The sequence below is a fragment of the Hypomesus transpacificus genome, unplaced genomic scaffold, assembly GCF_021917145.1.
Source record: "Hypomesus transpacificus isolate Combined female unplaced genomic scaffold, fHypTra1 scaffold_229, whole genome shotgun sequence".
NCBI classification, from domain to species: Eukaryota; Metazoa; Chordata; class Actinopteri; order Osmeriformes; family Osmeridae; genus Hypomesus; species Hypomesus transpacificus.
In genome coordinates this window covers 97,553-105,334 of record NW_025813764.1, presented here as the reverse complement: position 1 = coordinate 105,334, position 7,782 = coordinate 97,553, and positions in this window count along the sequence as shown.

The window sequence follows — 7,782 nt, the reverse complement described above, 5'->3', positions numbered from 1 at the left end:
GAGAGATGGGGGGAGAGAGGGGAGAGAGAAAGAGCAGAGAGAGAGGGGGCAATGGAGAGGGTAGAGAGAGAGAGCAGGGAGAGAGAGAGAAGTAAGAGTGTTAGTCAAGGCAGCTGAAGAGCAGCTTCTTGTGGGCGAGAGTCAGACAGACAGACAGACAGACAGACAGACAGACAGACAGACAGACAGACAGACAGACAGACAGACAGACAGTCAGACAGTCAGACAGGCAGACAGGCAGACAGACAGACAGACAGACAGACAGACAGACAGACAGACAGACAGACAGTCAGACAGTCAGTCAGACAGGCAGACAGACAAACAGAGTGTGAGAGGAGGATAGAAGGACAAGCGCCCACACTCCTCCTAGACCCTGAGAAAAACAACCTGCACTCTCTGGCTCTTACAACACAGATTCTTAACCCAGCAGAATTTAGGCCAGTTCATATCCTATTCTAGTCCAGCCCAGTTTAGCCCAGCCCAGTCTAGTCTAGTCCAGTCTAGCCCAGCCCAGCCCAGTCTAGCCCAGTCCAGCCCAGTCTAGCCCAGTCTAGCCCAGTCCAGTCCAGTCTAGCCCAGCCCAGTCTAGCCCAGTCTAGCCCAGTCCAGTCTAGCCCAGTCCAGCCCAGTCTAGTCCAGTCTATCCCAGTCCAGTCCAATCTAGTCCAGTCCAGTCCAGTCTAGCCCAGTCTAGCCCAGTCTAGCCCAGTCCAGTCTAGCCCAGTCCAGTCTAGCCCAGTCCAGCCCAGTCTAGCCCAGTCCAGTCCAGTCCAGTCTAGCCCAGTCTAGCCCAGTCCAGTCTAGCCCAGTCCAGTCTAGCCCAGTCTAGCCCAGTCCAGTCTAGCCCAGTCCAGTCCAAAATCAGTCCAGTCCAGTCTAGCCCAGTCCAGAGGGAAACAGCATCCTGTCTTTTCTAGACTGAGGTATTCTGAACCTCATCCTCTCTGAACACATTACAGTCATCTGCAGCCCAAGGCCTTGCAAACACAAATGACTCACTCACACACACACACACACACACACATTCACAAACACACACACACATACACACTCACAACACACACTCACATATGTGACCTTTTATGCATTATTTAAACATACATGACTGCAACACATGAACAACTTTATTGGATTGTGATGATGGAGTCAGCTGACCCTCATCCAATTCCTGGTTCAGTCCGTTCACTGCAGATGGTTCTGCTACCACGGCGACCGAGTTGTCATGGTGACTTGACATCCTCCAATAGCTAATTTGCATCAAACATACATTTACTCCCTGTGCTACATGAGCAGTGATTAGCGGGGGATCTGGGTGGAGGAGAGATGATGTAAGATGAACCCACCCTCCATCCATCCTGCCCTTCAGGAGAGAGAGAGAGAGAGAGAGAGAGGGGAGAGAGAGAGAGAGAGAGAGAGAGAGAGAGAGAGAGAGAGAGAGAGAGAGAGAGAGAGAGAGAGAGAGAAAGAAAGAAAGAGAGAGAGAGAGGGAGAGGGAGAGGGAGAGAGAGAGGGAGAGGGAGAGAGAGAGGGGGGGGGGGGAAGCCCACCTCCATCCATCCTACCCTTCAACGCCCACAGCAACCGCTTCCGACCGACACTGAGCAAGGCGGGGCGATTGATCCCTGGTTACCAGGGGGCCACTTAGTGATGAGAGCTGCAGGCTGATATACTGACCTGCCTTGATAAGGAGAGCTCCGTATCCCACACACACACACACACACACTAACCTTAACTCAGCCTCTGTCTCTCTCAAATACACACACACTCTCACTGAACACACACTCAGTGTACCTCTCCTTCCTCATCAGTGACCCCCGCCGTCCCACCTGAGCAGGTAAGATGTGCAGCAGGTAAGAGGTGCAGCAGGTAAGAGGTGCAGCAGGTAAGAGGTGCAGCAGGTAAGAGGTGCAGCAGGTAAGAGGTGCAGCAGGTAAGAGGTGCAGCAGGTAAGAGGTGCAGCAGGTAAGAGGTGCAGCAGGTAAGAGGTGCAGCAGGTAAGAGGTGCAGCAGGTAAGATGTGCAGCAGGTAAGATGTGCAGCAGGTAAGAGGTGCAGCAGGTAAGATGCCCAGCAGGTAAGATGTGCAGCAGGTAAGAGGTGCAGCAGGTAAGATGCCCAGCAGGTAAGAGGTGCAGCAGGTAAGATGCGCAGCAGGTAAGAGGTGCAGCAGGTAAGATGCGCAGCAGATAAGAGGTGCAGCAGGTAAGATGCCCAGCAGGTAAGAGGTGCAGCAGGTAAGATGTGTAGCAGGTAAGAGGTGCAGCAGGTAAGATGCCCAGCAGGTAAGAGGTGCAGCAGGTAAGATGTGTAGCAGGTATGATGTGCAGCAGGGAGCAGGGTTGTGCAGAAACAGTCAGACTTACACTTCTGGTCCAGGATCTTCTGCTCTACTCTTCACATGCACCATTTTTGAGTCGCTTTGGATCAAATCAATCTGCTAATCAATCTGCTAAATCAATGACACATAAACGTCCTGCAGCAGGAGACCATATGTCAACACCAGGATTGATCAATATCAGTATATTAACATATTTATCTGGTGCGGAAGGAACAGGTCGGTCGTGATCTTCCTTTTGCCAAGAAAACACACCTATCCTGGAGGGACACCCTCTTTTTAAAGTTATATTCTGTTTCTACTTGATAGTATTCTACTCTACTGTATCTAAGCAGCTGCATGTAAACATCAGGATGTGGATGTAACCCTCTGCATCATCCATTAGTGCCGTTAAGAAGTTGTCAGACATGTGTCATCCATCTCGCCTTAAAGAGACACACCACACACACACACCCCACACACACATACCCCACACACCACATACACACCACACCAGAAGCACACACACACACACCGTTAGCCAGAAACTGTTTCTCTGTGTATTTGATGAATAAGTATTTGTGAGAGAGCAGCGTTCGAGGCAGTGTGCCAGCAGGTTCCAGAGTCACACTCGTTATCAGATAATGTGATCTGCATCCAGACACAGAGAGGAGGAGTATACAGCTCCCTGCACACACACAGCCCTGTCTGACTGAACACTGTCCTGCAGACACACAGCCCTGTCTGGCTGAACACTGTCCTGCACACAGCCCTGTCTGACTGAACACTGTCCTGCAGACACACAGCCCTGTCTGGCTGAACACTGTCCTGCACACAGCCCTGTCTGGCTGAACACTGTCCTGCACACAGCCCTGTCTGGCTGAACACTGTCCTACACACAGCCCTATCTGGCTGAACACTGTCCTGCACACAGCCCTGTCTGGCTGAACACTGTCCTGCACACAGCCCTGTCTGGCTGAACACTGTCCTGCACACAGCCCTGTCTGGCTGAACACTGTCCTGCACACAGCCCTGTCTGGCTGAACACTGTCCTACACACAGCCCTATCTGGCTGAACACTGTCCTGCACACAGCCCTGTCTGGCTGAACACTGTCCTGCACACAGCCCTGTCTGGCTGAACACTGTCCTGCACACAGCCCTGTCTGGCTGAACACTGTCCTGCACACAGCCCTGTCTGGCTGAACACTGTCCTGCACACAGCCCTGTCTGGCTGAACACTGTCCTGCACACAGCCCTGTCTGGCTGAACACTGTCCTACACACAGCCCTGTCTGGCTGAACACTGTCCTGCAGACACACAGCCCTGTCTGGCTGAACACTGTCCTGCAGACACACAGCCCTGTCTGGCTGAACACTGTCCTGCACACAGCCCTGTATGGCTGAACACTGTCCTGCACACAGCCCTGTCTGGCTGAACACTGTCCTGCACACAGCCCTGTCTGGCTGAACACTGTCTTGGGCAATGAACACATACAGTAGAGGAATCTGTAACCCTTAACACTCACACACTCCCCCATACTCACCCTCTCTTCCCCCCTCACTTCCTCACCCCCTCTCTCCTCCTCACATCCTCCCTCCTACTCCTCAACCTTCCCTCCCAGTTCTCCTCCTCCCCCCTCCTTCCTCCTCCCCTCCTCTCCTTTGCACCCCTTCTCTTCCCTCTCTCTTCAAACATACTCTATTTACACCAGGCGCTAGTCTCAACAGTCTGCCTACCAATTCTAATTGTATTAGTATAGCTTCACAGATAAGCACTTAATATCAATCTAACCCCACATGGAAGACCAGAACCTCAGAGGAAACTACAAACAAGTCCAGACCTTCCTCGCAGGAAAGCTAGGCTCACATCTAAGAAAAAACACTGAGTCACTTTTCATAACACGTTATTTTTTCAGCGGAACACTGTTTTTCTGCCTTGTCGCGTTGTCTCTTAGACCAGCGAATGAGTCAGTTCCCTAGTCTACCCCGAATGCACAAGGCCAGTCTTGTCTAAAAATAATCAGCCAATTAACGCTCAGACAAAGGGGTCATCGCCTTATAAATAGCTGAATCTGTGTACTTTAGGCTGTTGGACACATATGGCCATAATGTGTCCAACTTATGTGTGATACTGTGACATTAGAAAGTAGAAGCAGATTCTGGCTGGGTCTGGCACAACTGAGATTTTGAAAAGAGTAAAAGTTAAATCAATAGGAGTCAATTGAGATGGGTGCAGCTCAATGCTAAGCCGTCTGACTGCAGATCAAGAGGTTGCAGGTTCAAATTCCCCCTCTTGCATGCCGCTTTGGATAAATATATCTGCTCAATGAATGCAATATTATTTATATTGAATCTATTCTTGAATAGCATAAGTATTACGTAAAAACAAAGCTTTTTTTTAGGCTATATGAAAGTGTTTGAAGTAGATGCACTGTGCAGTTCTTTCTTCTTATGAACAAAAGGAAACATTTTGGTTTCAGCAACAGAATACTGAGCAGCTACACCAGCTAGTATTCAGCTGATTATTGCTCATTTCCAGGTGAGGAGTCAGAATCAAATGGACTATTCAGAGCCTGCTGTTCCTCTATAGCAGATGAATGACACCTGCAACAGATGATGTCTGTGAATAAACGCCTCTCCACTTTGCAAGACAAACTCACCTACAGTAACGATGCTCTCTCGCAGGCTTCATGAGGGGAAAGCAATCAAGAGGGCTTTATAAAAGCAGCCTTGAGCTCAAACTGTTTGTCCTCCTGGCTGCCGCTCACAAAAGAAAACAGCCAAGGACACAGCAGCCACACAATTATAAATTACTGGGAGAGAAGAAAAGAGGGAATCCATTTTGTTAAAAAAAACAAACAGTTTTTTTGCTGTTACTGAGGGTACGATCCATACATTCATTAGGAAGGAAGTCAAGCAGCCATCTGTCTCAGTCAAAGGGAAATGAAAAATTAAAATTAAATCATTTATGATTGGAGTTTGAGAGAGAAAGTAAGGAGAGATAAATGAAGTCGAAGCTATTACTGTAGCTAAATATCCATACCAAACGTATTACCAACCACCATCTATACTGATATTACTGTACTAACCACCATCCATATTGATATTACTGTACTAACCACCATCCATACTGATATTACTGTACTAACCACCATCTATACTGATATTACTGTAATAACCACCATCTATACTGACATTACTGTATTAACCACCACCATCTATACTGATATTACTGTACTAACCACCATCCATACTGATATTACTGTACTAACCACCATCTATACTGATATTACTGTAATAACCACCATCATCTATACTGATGTTATTGCAGTAACCACCATCTAAAACTGGTGCTGACTGAGCACGCGAGTGGAGACTGGAACCATGAGACTACTTAAACTGTGTGTGAGAGAGAAGGAAAGACAGAGAGGGAGAGAGAGGGAGAGATCTAGAGAGAGAGAGAGAGGCAGAGATCTAGAGAGGGAGAGAGAGGGAGAGATCTAGAGAGGGAGAGAGAGGGAGAGATCTAGAGAGAGAGAGAGAGAGAGAGGGAGAGATCTAGAGAGAGAGAGAGAGGGAGAGATCTAGAGAGAGAGAGAGAGGGAGAGATCTAGAGAGGGAGAGAGAGGGAGAGATCTAGAGAGAGAACTGGTGCAGTTTAACACCTGGATGCACCTTTAGCCATTAGAGCTGCATTTTCCTGTGTAGTTCAGACCTGACCTCCAGGATACAATGAGTAAGAGAAGGAGGGAGGGACATAAAGAGGAACAGAGACACAGAGAGAGAAAGAACACAATAATGAGGTATAAATATAGATATATAGAGAGAAAACGAGATAAAGAGGGAAAGATAAAGATGTATAGAGAGAGAAAAAGAGAGAGAGAGGGGGCGAGCCAGATCTGAGGCAGATACAACATGACCAGTCTACTGTTCTCCAGAGCGCTACGGAGGCGGTCTCAAGTGCTCCTGCAGTCACAGAAAACTCATCTTCCAAGAGACGCAGACATGGTAAAACAACGTATATATAAACATAGAGACATTGGGGTTAAAAGTCAACAATGACTGCTGTAATAAATAAAAGCACAGGCTGGATTTTTCATTGAAACATATTACTGTAGCTGAACATCAGAGAATTTTTTTCTTTTCGTGCTGGGGATGGATTCAGTGACGCAAGCTGCTGTTGGTGGCTGATGAGACTACACTGGATGATACACGTCTCTCTCACCGTCTCAGAGACAAGACAGTACGTGTCAATACTGAAGCTCTGAAGACTGGTATTTATTTAGACTGCTACTGTGAAACCAACAGGATCTTCTGCAGAGAGAGAGAGAGATAGAGAGATAGAGAGAAAGACGAGAGAGAGGGGGAGAGAGAGAGAGGGAGAGAGAGAGGGAGAGAGAGAGAGGGAGAGAGAGAGAGGGAGAGAGAGAGCCTGCCTGCCTGCAAGGTCTGATAGATCTTTATTCTCAGACACCAATTACTAAGTAAAAAGAGAGAGAGGGGGGAGGAAGAGAGTCTTCCATCCATCACACCAGGATAAGAGCAGGATGGAGAGAAAGCATGGACCCTGCAGCACACACACACACACATACACACAGGCTACACACTACACACTATTTCTACTTCTGCACACTTGGTTACAGTCTCCAGGAGCTGTGTTGTCTAGGCTACAGTTTCTGGGAGTGAGGGGTCTAGGAGGCTGGTGTGAGGGGGGGCGGGAGACTCACATGGTGGGCTGGTGTGAGGGGGGCGGGAGCCTCACATGGTGGGCTGGGGTGAGGGCCTCACATGGTGGGCTGGTGTGAGGGGGGCGGGAGCCTCACATGGTGGGATGGTGTGAGGGGGGCGGGAGCTTCACATGGTGGGCTGGTGTGAGGGGGTGAGGGCCTCACATGGTGGGATGGTGTGAGGGGGTGAGGGCCTCACATGGTGGGATGGTGTGAGGGGGTGAGGGCCTCACATGGTGGGATGGTGTGAGGGGGTGAGGGCCTCACATGGTGGGCTGGTGTGAGGGGGTGAGGGCCTCACATGGTGGGATGGTGTGAGGGGGTGAGGGCCTCACATGGTGGGATGGTGTGAGGGGGTGAGGGCCTCACATGGTGGGCTGGTGTGAGGGGGTGAGGGCCTCACATGGTGGGATGGTGTGAGGGGGTGAGGGCCTCACATGGTGGGATGGTGTGAGGGGGTGAGGGCCTCACATGGTGGGCTGGTGTGAGGGGGTGAGGGCCTCACATGGTGGGATGGTGTGAGGGGGTGAGGGCCTCACATGGTGGGCTGGTGTGAGGGGGTGAGGGCCTCACATGGTGGGATGGTGTGAGGGCCTCACATGGTGGGATGGTGTGAGGGGGTGAGGGCCTCACATGGTGCGCTGGTGTGAGGGGGTGAGGGCCTCACATGGTGGGATGGTGTGAGGGGGTGAGGGCCTCACATGGTGGGATGGTGTGAGGGGGTGAGGGCCTCACATGGTG